Source organism: Oryzias latipes, chromosome 22, assembly GCF_053564925.1.
Source record: "Oryzias latipes strain Hd-rR chromosome 22, Olatipes_Hd-rR_3.1".
Taxonomy (NCBI): domain Eukaryota; kingdom Metazoa; phylum Chordata; class Actinopteri; order Beloniformes; family Adrianichthyidae; genus Oryzias; species Oryzias latipes.
Window position 1 is genome coordinate 11,501,534 of NC_136258.1, and position 10,657 is coordinate 11,512,190.

General features: G+C 38.5%; 1 long non-coding RNA gene across 1 annotated transcript; it reads left to right on the forward strand.

The window, feature by feature from the left end:
* Nucleotides 1-1,307: 1,307 nt before the first annotated feature.
* LOC110017580 (uncharacterized) lies at nucleotides 1,308-10,052 on the forward strand. The gene is made up of 2 exons (XR_002293010.3): nucleotides 1,308-9,154; nucleotides 9,667-10,052. It is a non-coding gene; the product is annotated as an uncharacterized LOC110017580 (long non-coding RNA).
* The last annotated feature ends 605 nt before the right edge of the window (nucleotides 10,053-10,657 follow it).

The window sequence follows — 10,657 nt, forward strand, 5'->3', positions numbered from 1 at the left end:
AGTGCGCTAAGAGTATTCAGAAGGGGGAAAAAAATCTGTTGAATTAGTTGTAATCCAGCCACTAGCGGAGTTAGAACGTTTTATATGAGGGAGTAAAAGGGGGGCAGAAGACTTTGGAAGGGGTGAAAAATGACAACAGGAGAGCGAAGGGCCATTACAAGTTCTTATGGATGAAAATAAGTATTTCTTTTTGCCATAGCAAGGAAAGAGCGTTGATTTTGGCTAAGCCGTGGTGCTGACGGCCCAGATGGGGCCGACATGCACAATACCGGGGTGAAGCAAATAATATAAGGGAGGGTGGGGTCAAGATTTTATGTTCGATAACATTTCTTGCTACTTAACATTTTTTTTAAATGAAATTTCATCATAAATTACAGTTTTTGTTATCCGGACCAAACTTAACAGCCATCTTAACTATTTAGTTAGTCTTTGTGATTTATGTTGATTTGATTAATGTGGGGATTCACCAGCAGCCAAAAACTCGCTTAAGACAGCAATTTTTTTTCAACTTTTGTTCAATTACTTGTTTAATTTATGGCATAGCAAGCACTGCACCATTTCTAATTTGATTCTTAGGTAGTCCTAAATAGGATTCTGTAGTTAAAAAAACGTTATTTCTTATAATTATTATGTGTCTGTCTTTTCCACCTCTGATCCATCTTCGTTGTGCCCCTCTATAATGAAAGTCTGATTCCACAACTGCATAATGTGTCGTTCGGTTTTTTACGCGCCTCCAGAGTGGGTCTCAAAGGTGGAGTAACAATGGCTGCACCATGGAAGAGGAAAGATCATAACGCCACCCTGCAGAGAAAGATATTTCTGCAACCAGTTTTTGTTAGAAAATGCTGTGTGTTTAAATGTAATTGACTTTATTTTCTGCTTGGTTTCCTTCTATGCTGTGATTTCTGTGTTATTTATTCTTTCACAACGAAAAACGATTTGAACCAAAAATACTGTTTATGTAGCATTAATTATGAGTTAATAAACTAAACTAAAGCTATAAACACCTTAATAACTCCTAATGCACTCATGTGAACACTTTGATGTGCCGACTTTGCTGTTTTAGTGTCATGGTCCCTCCAGGAGTCCTCCCCCCTCCCGTCGCTGCTGTGCTTCTCAGATTGGATCCAGCTGTTGGCACTCACCTCATCATCCAGCCTGCTACTTAAGAGAAACCTCTACCAGCATTCTTTGCCAGTTCGTTGCCCCTCTATGGTGCTTTACCTGGTCACTAAGTAACGCTATCTAGTTTACGCAATCCTTGCTATCTCGCAAATTCCAGTTTTGTACCTCGTCTACAGGACAGATTCCACGTGTGCCAACCTGGGTCCTACCTCCACACGAGCCTGCTGAAAATCCTCAGAGATCCAAAACTTCCAGCCAAGGCACGACTCCGAGCCACGGCAAGACTCCACACCACGCAACTTCTCTCAACCTCTCCTCAAGAGTTGCTATGCCGTTGGATATACATCATCCATACCTACCCAATGGTCTTCATCCGATTACCATCTACAGACTGGGACAATATGTCATTAAATCCAGTTCGATCTCCTGTTGTCCTGTTGACATTTAGACTTTTAAAACAAATTGACGCACACACAAAAAAGAAACAAAATCAGTTTCCTGCTTGGCAAGTTTCAGTTTGTTTCCAATTTTTCTTCATAATAATCTTAGTTCCAGAAATGTGCGCTCAGTTTTGAAATTGTCTTGAAATAATCCAGACTGATCACAGGTATTAATATGGTTCAATTTTGTGTTTGCAGTGATGAGAAAATTATAAATATAAGTTTTGAAATCATTGTTGCGCAAAGCATCTGACTGATCACGTGATATGGATTGAACAGCTGAGCGTGCTGCGTCATTTATTTAATGGCGACGCACGCACTTCATTCAGGAAAAGCATCGGCGAGACACAAGCCTTGTCAGTCCGTGCATAAAGCTTGTTTCGTACCTGTGTGCAATTGAGTGGTCCATATTAATTTGTTGAAGAGGCAGCCGGTAAGAAAAGACTTTATCCAAGCGCTAAGATTGCGCGATCACTTGTTTCCTTGTTTGTTTGGTGTGTTGTGGGACCGGAGTGTGCGCTCCGCAAATGTTTGTGTGTACTTCAGGTACCAGTGGGAATTTTCTGCATTAAGGATTAGATGTTTATTTCGTCGGTGTGCTTTGTAACTTTTGTAAATTTACACTGGGAAGTTCTTTATGAATGTGAATTTTTGCTAAATAATGAGATTTTAAAGTAATTCTTGAATAAATTTGGAATTAATACATGAACTTAAATAAGAATGTTATTAAAGTAAATGAGTAATGTTGCTAATTAACTGAGGCACTTTAAATTGCATAAATGTTTGTTGTTAATGTGTATGTTGAATTTTGTAATATTTATTACTGTTATTGTGTGTGTTTAAGGTTTTTACCTATTGATTGCTGCCAGATCAAATGGAAATAAATTAAAGTTTGGAAATTGATCTCAAGTGGCAGTCTGAGTAAATCGATCTTCAACGTTGGACACTCAGCCCTTTTCAAGTGTGGGAAAAGTACACAAAAAAGTATAAACACTTGACAATCATTATGGGATGGCAACGCGACCTGCGGTTTGGCGGCCATTTTGTGCCAAAATGTGAGCCAATTTTAAACTCCTCCAATTTTTCACCTATTTTAACCATTCTACTATTACAATGTTCAGTCTTACAGCTTATTCCAGCTATAACTTTTGTCCTTGAACTTTTTGAGATATTCCAGGATTTACCATGATTTTTGCTCCATTGGGCACACCTTTTCTGTGTGGACAGGGCTCGACATAGCCATTTGTCCGCTGGCCCGGTCCTGTTTTTCGAGCAGTGCGGACCACAAGACTTTACTTTTCACTTGTCCGCTCGGGCCACTAAAATATCTAACGGTTTATACATTCTTCACCTTTTTCAATAAAGTAAATTTTGCGAAAACGTGTAGATTTACCTCGTCTTCATAATTTAGTTTTTCTGCTAGTCCTGTGTTCAGACTTCAAGGGTTTCTATGGGAAACCTTTGATCACTTCTCCTTCTCTCCCGCCTGCGCGCGCGCGGCTTTCACTTCCGAGCACCACGCGGCACGCGCTAAACTACTTTTTTTTTTCAAACTTTATTGAATGTAACAATTCAATACAAAACAATGTTAAACAGCAACAACGAAGGAACAAGCCAGTGGGTTATTATTACATTTGATTATAAATCCGACACCGTCACTGAAGAGAGACTGAAGCATGTCAGAGATGTGGAAGACATGGCAGGAATAGAAAGGAATATGTTAGATGGAGTAGTGGGTATAATTAGTTGTATGGACAGCAAGATATTTAATGAATGCATTGAAGATGAAACTGTATCCACTAAGCTTTAAGCTGAATGTCAAAGAATTAAAGGCAACTCCAAATACCTGAATCTCAGACTCAAATGCAGTAGAATGTTAAACTACTTAATTTTGTTTTTCTTTACAACACTGTAAGCAGTAAGTATTTCTAGTTAGCTGAATGATCTCAGTTAGACCTGCACAATATGAGGAAAACTCGCGATATGCGATATCAGAGATTAAAATTGCGATAACGATATAATTTGCGGTATATAAACAAACAGCAAAATAACCAAATAACCATTCCCAGTTTAAAAATTATACTCCAAATGACCCACGTTGACATAGGTTACAAACATCTAACATAACAGGGCTCCATCTGATTGGTCAACAATGTGAAGGCGTCCATCCGATTGGTCAAATGCATTAAAGGATTTATTTGATTCGTTAAATGGTTCAAGCTGCCATTAGATTGTTTTAACACATTTAAGGTTTATGATTTATTGCGATATTTGCCGTTAGAAGCACCATGAAAACTTCTGAACTAGTGTTACCTACTACACTGCAGTGCTCTCTTCAAAACATCTGAAACAGACTAGAGCAGATTTAAGTTTAATATGGTCTATTTTCAGTCATTGAAAAGTGTAGAAATAAGTGATGTCACCAGAATGCACCAAATTGCACCATATTAAAAGTTTCCGGGGGGGCATGCCCCCGGACCCCCCTAAAGTTGCAAGCACCTGCGGAGCGGCGGGTCCCGCTATGCGCGGTGTCGGGCCAGTAACTTTCAGGCAGGGCCAGTAAGTTTCAAAAACTACTGGCCCTGTGGGCCAGTGCAAATTTCTGGGCTATGTCAACCCCTGGTGGAGTTTGCATGTTCTCCCCGTGCATGCGTGGATTTTCTCCGGGATCTCCGGCTTCCTCCCACCGTCCAAAAACGCGCTTCATAGGTTAATTGGCAACTCTAAATTGTCCATAGGTGTGAGTGTGAGAGTGAATGGGTGTGTGATTGCGGACATTCTACCCTTCGCCAGACTGGCAACCTTTCCCCTGCCTTCGCCCACAAGTGGCCGGGATAGGCTCCGGCAGCCCAGTGACCCCGAAAGGGACAAAACGGAATAAAAAAAGAAAGAAAAATGGAGGATGAATGGTTGAATGGGCACACCTTTAAAACCTTTGTTTCTTTCAACCATTATAACTTCAACATACTTTTAGCCAGAAACACCATTCAAACATTTTAATGCTTACAAGGCTTTGGACCAGGGGTCGGGAACCTATGGCTCACGAACCATTTATAGCTCTTTTGATGGTCACATGTGGCTCGAAGACAAATCTTTAATTATACTTTTTTTTTTAATTACACCAGTCCTTCTCGGACTCCGCATATGTGAGCAGTCTTTCTCACATCTACAGAACATTCAGACCAACCTACGATCACGTTTAAAGTCTCAACGTCTGCATGAAGCTTAAACTAACCACGTATCAACCAGACTAGACCATCAGCAAAACCATGCAGCACCAGAAGTCGTAATAATGGTAAGAAATCCTCATCATTTATTAGCAACAGCAGAGCAACGTTATTAAAAAAGAATCCACAGACTTATTGTACTTTAAAAGTGTTGAAATTACATAAAATGCACACATTCACTTGTATATTTAGTTTTAAACATGTTTTTGCGGACTGAATTGGATGGGTTGGCTGTTGTTGGGTCGCGTTCTAAATTCTGGAGTTCATTGAACGCATCAAGCAGAGATGCTGATTGGCTCTCAGTTCTGTCACTCAGCCTGTTGTTAGGTAGTTATGACCAAAGGGGTTGAGCCATGGGCCGAATAAGGGAAATGGGAGGGCTGCTGCGCAGGGAGCGAATAAAAAGTTGGGAGAAGCGCTCTCGTCTCGGTGGAGAGATTGAGGAGTTGCTGAATTAATTGTACGGCGTTGGTTACGGCCTGCAGTAACCGGAATCAAGAACCTTAAAAGAGGTTAACTCACCGTGCCTCAGTGTTGGAAAGGGACACTTCAATATTGTATGGCTCTTTCGAAATTACATTTAAAAATATGTGGCGTTTATGGCTCTCACGGCCAAAAAGGTTCCCGACCCCTGCTTTGGACTATAACATGAGTTTTGATATCATTATGGGATGGCAACATCACTTACAGTTTGGCGACCATTTTGTGCCAAAATGTGAAGCAATTTTAAACTTCTTCAATTTTTCACCTATTTTAACCATTCTACTATTACAGTGTTCAGCTCTTTCAGTTTATTCCTTTCAGCTATGACTTTTGGTCCTTCTAATCCTTGACCCTTCAAGATATTCCAGGATATTCCAGGATTTTTGCTCCATTTGAATACATGGAGAATCCTTGAAAACCTTTGTTTCTTTCAACCATTATAACTTCAACATACTTTTAGCTAGGGACACATTGAAATGCTCAAAGGCTTTTGACGACAACATACGTTTTGGGATGGCAACACCACCTACGGTTTGCGGCCATTTTATGACAAACCCGAGGTGAATATTGCGTTTAACTGCATACGTGGCTGGAACTGAACATATTGAAATACATGGGATATGGACATATGAGGAATGTGGTCGTGGTTAACAAACAACCTCCGTTGCTAAGGATGTCCAAAAGTTATTTTTTTCAGATTCATCTGAAACTGATGTTGATTTGTTTATTATCCCTAGGCGACCCAAACATAAACTGGTTGCTATGGAGATAAAATCACTAGAAAAGCCGCCATTTTAAAAGAAAAGTGGATTTTCTCTCAACTTTTCACATGTAGCTCATACCATTGTGATACTTTTAAGCAATGTGTTTTTCCGATTGCGTTGATGATGCTGATCGCAATGCTAGCGCTTTTAACACATTAACATAACTAGCATAGTTAGCATATTTAGCATCTTAAGCTACGTTTTGAAAATTCTAACACTTTTAGCCATTTTAGCAACATTTTCACATTTTCTGCGCTACTGCCATTTCTTCTGCAAATTAGGCTTTCATTCAGCTTATTCCAGCTATGACATTTTGTTTTTTAAATCCTTGAACTTTTCAAGATATTCCAGGATTTGCAAGACTTTTTGCTCCATTGAAATACATGGGGAAACCTTGCGCTGAACTCCTTCTACAATTTTTCAAGCAACGTTTTTTTCTAAGTCATTATAGTATGCTGATCACAATGCTAGCACTTTTAGCCACTTTAGCAACATCTTCAAATTTTTAACATTTCAGCCATTTCTTCAGCAAATGCAGCTTTCATTCAGTAATACAGCATTCAATCCTGGATTTTCTTCTGGAAATGCAGCTCCTTCTAGGTAGTATTTACTATTGTGTGCCTTTCCCTTAATACAGAGTAAAAAAAAACAATAATAAAATTACTAAACCCAGTTTCTTTTCATGCGAGGTACTAGTTTAGCTCCTTCCCAAACTGGGCTTTGAATCCCAGGCAAGCCCAGAATTTTTCATGACTGCCAGACAAAGAAAGGAGCAAATGCAAAAACAAAAGCATCAAACTCACTTTTACCTGAACCCTTTTGAAGTTATAAAAATGTAATGAATTATTTAATAGTAGACATTTTTATAATTTGATATCTTGCAAAGTTGTCAGTTTAAAAATTGTTATTCTTTTTTTTTAAAGCTCCATGAGTTAAATGACAAATGCTGAATTTAAAATATCTATTCATCATACTGTAGTTTAAGGGATGCAGAGGCTAAGGTCTGTGATGCTTACAGTGTAAGTCAGTGTTAATATAATTATTTTCACATGACCTCTCACTGGAGGGAGCTGCAATCCCATTTAACTTTAAACGTGTCTGTTCAGAGACAGTAGGCAGCACAAGGATGGATTTGTTTACAGCTTTGAATTTGCATCCTGCCAGCGTTCATCATAAAAGGTAGTGATTTAAGAGCTCAGTGCTGGGTGTATCGCACACATCTCGCTGCTGTCTGTCTGGATTATTTCCCAACTCGAGCTTTGATGGTGGCAGCTCCCAATTCACAGGAAAAAGGAAATGAAGTTAGGCAGGCTGAAAGTTTATTGTGTTTGTGCAGAGGCAAAGAGGGAAATTCAAGGACTCAGCAAAAGAATTAAAGACAACAAAAACAAAGACGACCGTTTTTATGTTTTGGTATTGAAGTAAAAGCTTCTGCAATAAAGTTTTTCTTTGTGTGGGCGAGAAGCGACAGTGCAGCAGGTGGAAAGATCAGATTCAAAGCAACAACATGCTGTGTATACACTGCCATTAACTAGGTAATGAAACTATAATCTCCTTTGGGGTTTGGATCTAAGCTTCAGCCATTTGTAAAATTAAATGGTTCATGACTTTCATCATGTTGATGTCTAATCAGTTCAGGTGCTAGTAAGTGACATAATCAATGTAAAACAAACATGTTATGTCAAAATACATGAATAATATACACAGAGGCAGTTGTGTTTGCTGATGTGGAATACCCAGAATTCCTGCTCAATGGTTTGTAATTGTGTTATCGTTTGCTTTAATTATGGACTGTATGGAGGAAATGTTTGCTGGCAGAGTTCTCTCTCGACCCATTACTTCAGTACTTAGTTTCATTAATGGAATAACAGAGTCTAATGCACCTAAATGCCTAAGTGAAATGTTCATTCTCTGCTCATGAAAAAACAGCTGTATTATCTTAAAAAGAAAATGTATTTGTATTTTCCTTCACTGTATTTTAAGTTCCACTCTGATCATCTTTTGATCTTTTGTAAAAGTGTTCTCAGTGGGCTTTTGATTATGAATATGCCCTTTTTAGGCAAAATCCCATATCCTGTGTTGTTTTTTAGGACAATAATTTCTGCAGGGCTGCAGGAATTCATTGGAATTTTGCCTCTGAGTTGGAGGCGGTACGTTGGCATGGAGTGAGCCTTTCTTCATTTTTCCATTGTCCATCTGTATGGACGCTCTCCTGCTAGCTTACTGCCCCTCACACTGCCAACCAAATATTACCAGTGCGACAAAATTGGTGATTAGTTCAGGAGCAATCCAGTTTTGAGCCAGATGCCAGGTCTGATGAGAAAAATGAAGGCGTACATGGATCTAGTCATCTATAGGTGGATGCATCAGAATGGAACAAAGCACGGAGATTGCCCCGCCTATTGCATTTTCTATGCAACAAATACGATCTTTTTAAACGAAATTCTAATTTGCCACAATTTAAATAAAGAAATATTCAGAATTGCCGTTTTAATCTTACGTTTTTTTTATATGTTTTCCATTATAAGAAAAACGCTACAAGAACAAGTTCAAAACACGAAAAACACAGTGAGTCATTTGTCTAAGAGTTTTTCTTTGACAAGCTGGACTGCTACCTTAAAACGGCCTAAAACATACTGTACTTGTGTTTCTCCTGGTAAGTTTTGGTCAAGAGTTATCCTGGGTTTTTGTTTCTCCCATAGTCACACTGATCCTTGCATTTATCATCAAGAGGATCCTCTTTTCTTGCAACTCTTTTTCCCTTTGTAACCCACTTAGAAAAAGCATTTAATTTTCCTACTGGCAATTAAAGGGTTAATTTTTCATTTGCGGTAGAGATGGTTTGGCCCTCCAGGCATACCATGCAGGGCTCTGTGGAGGGTGCCATCTTGTGTCTGCGTGTTTTTTTTTCTTGCAAGCACGAGGCAGAGAAGGAGCTGCGTGACCAGCAGAGAAAGATCGGCAGTGTTATAGACGGAAGCAGAAAAATAATTTAAAGAGTTAAAATAAGCTACTTTTTGTTTTTTGAGATCGGTTACGTTGTGTGCCGAAAGAACATTTTCAGAGCGGCTACGTTGTGAACGCGTGTCGTGTATAAGAATTCTTGGAAACTCCGGTGAGTAGGAAAGAGTTGTATGTGGAGTTGACGGTTATGTTTTAAATTAAATTTTGTTAAAAAGGGGAACAAAACAATTCGGAGTATGTAGAAAATGTTAAGTTGTGTATTAACTGTGTTATAAATGTTTACTTTATTTGATCTCTTTCTGGTATACATATGCGTGAATATGTACTTTTGAAAAGTTAATTGAAAAGGTGGTTGAAGTATTAATTGTTTAAAAAGAATTGTATTATACCATGGTTATAATAATTTTATTTGTTAAAACTTTATTCATACAGTTATTTTTTTCAGATTTGTGGAAAGGGAAATTCCTTTTACTAATAGTAAATACTTGTTAAAAGGATTACTGAATTTTCTGTTCGTAAATTGGTTTTGGTGAACTACTAAAAAAAGAAAACCATAAAAACAATTTCCAAATTACAGGGAAAAGATATTGAGTCTATTGGAAGATGAGATCTCACTTGAAATATAGATTATAATGTGTCTGATTTATTCTGTACTATGTGCAGAATTGTTTTTGATGACCCTCAATTGTAGCTCGGACTACAATTCTTCGTTGGAAGTGGATGGCGAGCCAGGCGTAGAACGAGAGTATCCTGTTGAAGATTGACGTACAGTGTGGCCAGCTGTTACTGATTCCCATCAACAGGATTGAACCCAATCTGACAGGACAAGAGATAAGGAACATTCCCATACACATTAATTTATCCTACCCGGGTAGAGAACAAATTGAGTGCACAAACGAGACAAAGGACAATTTATTTTATACTATTTTTTTATAAAGCTGATTTATTTTGTAAAAGAATTCAGTTTTAGGAACAAATTATTGTTTATGTTGTTTTTCTATTTTGTGTTGTGAAAGGTAATGTAATAAACCTGCCCTCTGTTATTTAAACACATTGTTGTTTTTTCTTCTCTTCGTAAATAGAACCTAGTAACTTTGTGTAGCTTTTGCTGGTTAAGTTTGACACAAGTGCTACACCTTCAAGTTGGTTTTCTTTCTTGAATGTATTGCAGGACTCATACATTCGTTTTTCACATATACTTTGCACTACTTTGCAGGGTTTTTCTAAAACAAATAAAAAAAAAAGTATTACCTTGTTTTTCCAACAAAGAAAAAAAAGATTTCAAATACCAACTGGCCAGGGTAAAGGGAGGACTGGGGGCCTCATTTATAAAACTTTGCGTAGGATTTGCGTCAGAAATGGCGTACGGATGAAACATAGGACGTGCGTACGCAAAGAAATATTTGGATTTAGAAAACCGTGCGCACGCACATCCTGCGCATCTTTCCCTTAATAAATCACAACCGATTCTAAATGCAGCGCAGTTTTTTGCGGCTTCATGACACGCCCATATTTGTCCATAAATAGTCTGTGAAACGCCCACAAATGAATATTCATTGATTGCGGAACCATGGCAAACACACGACGCTGAAGTTGGCTTCCGATTCACAGCTTCCGATTCGCGAAGGCACAAAATAAACATTCCGCTGCATTT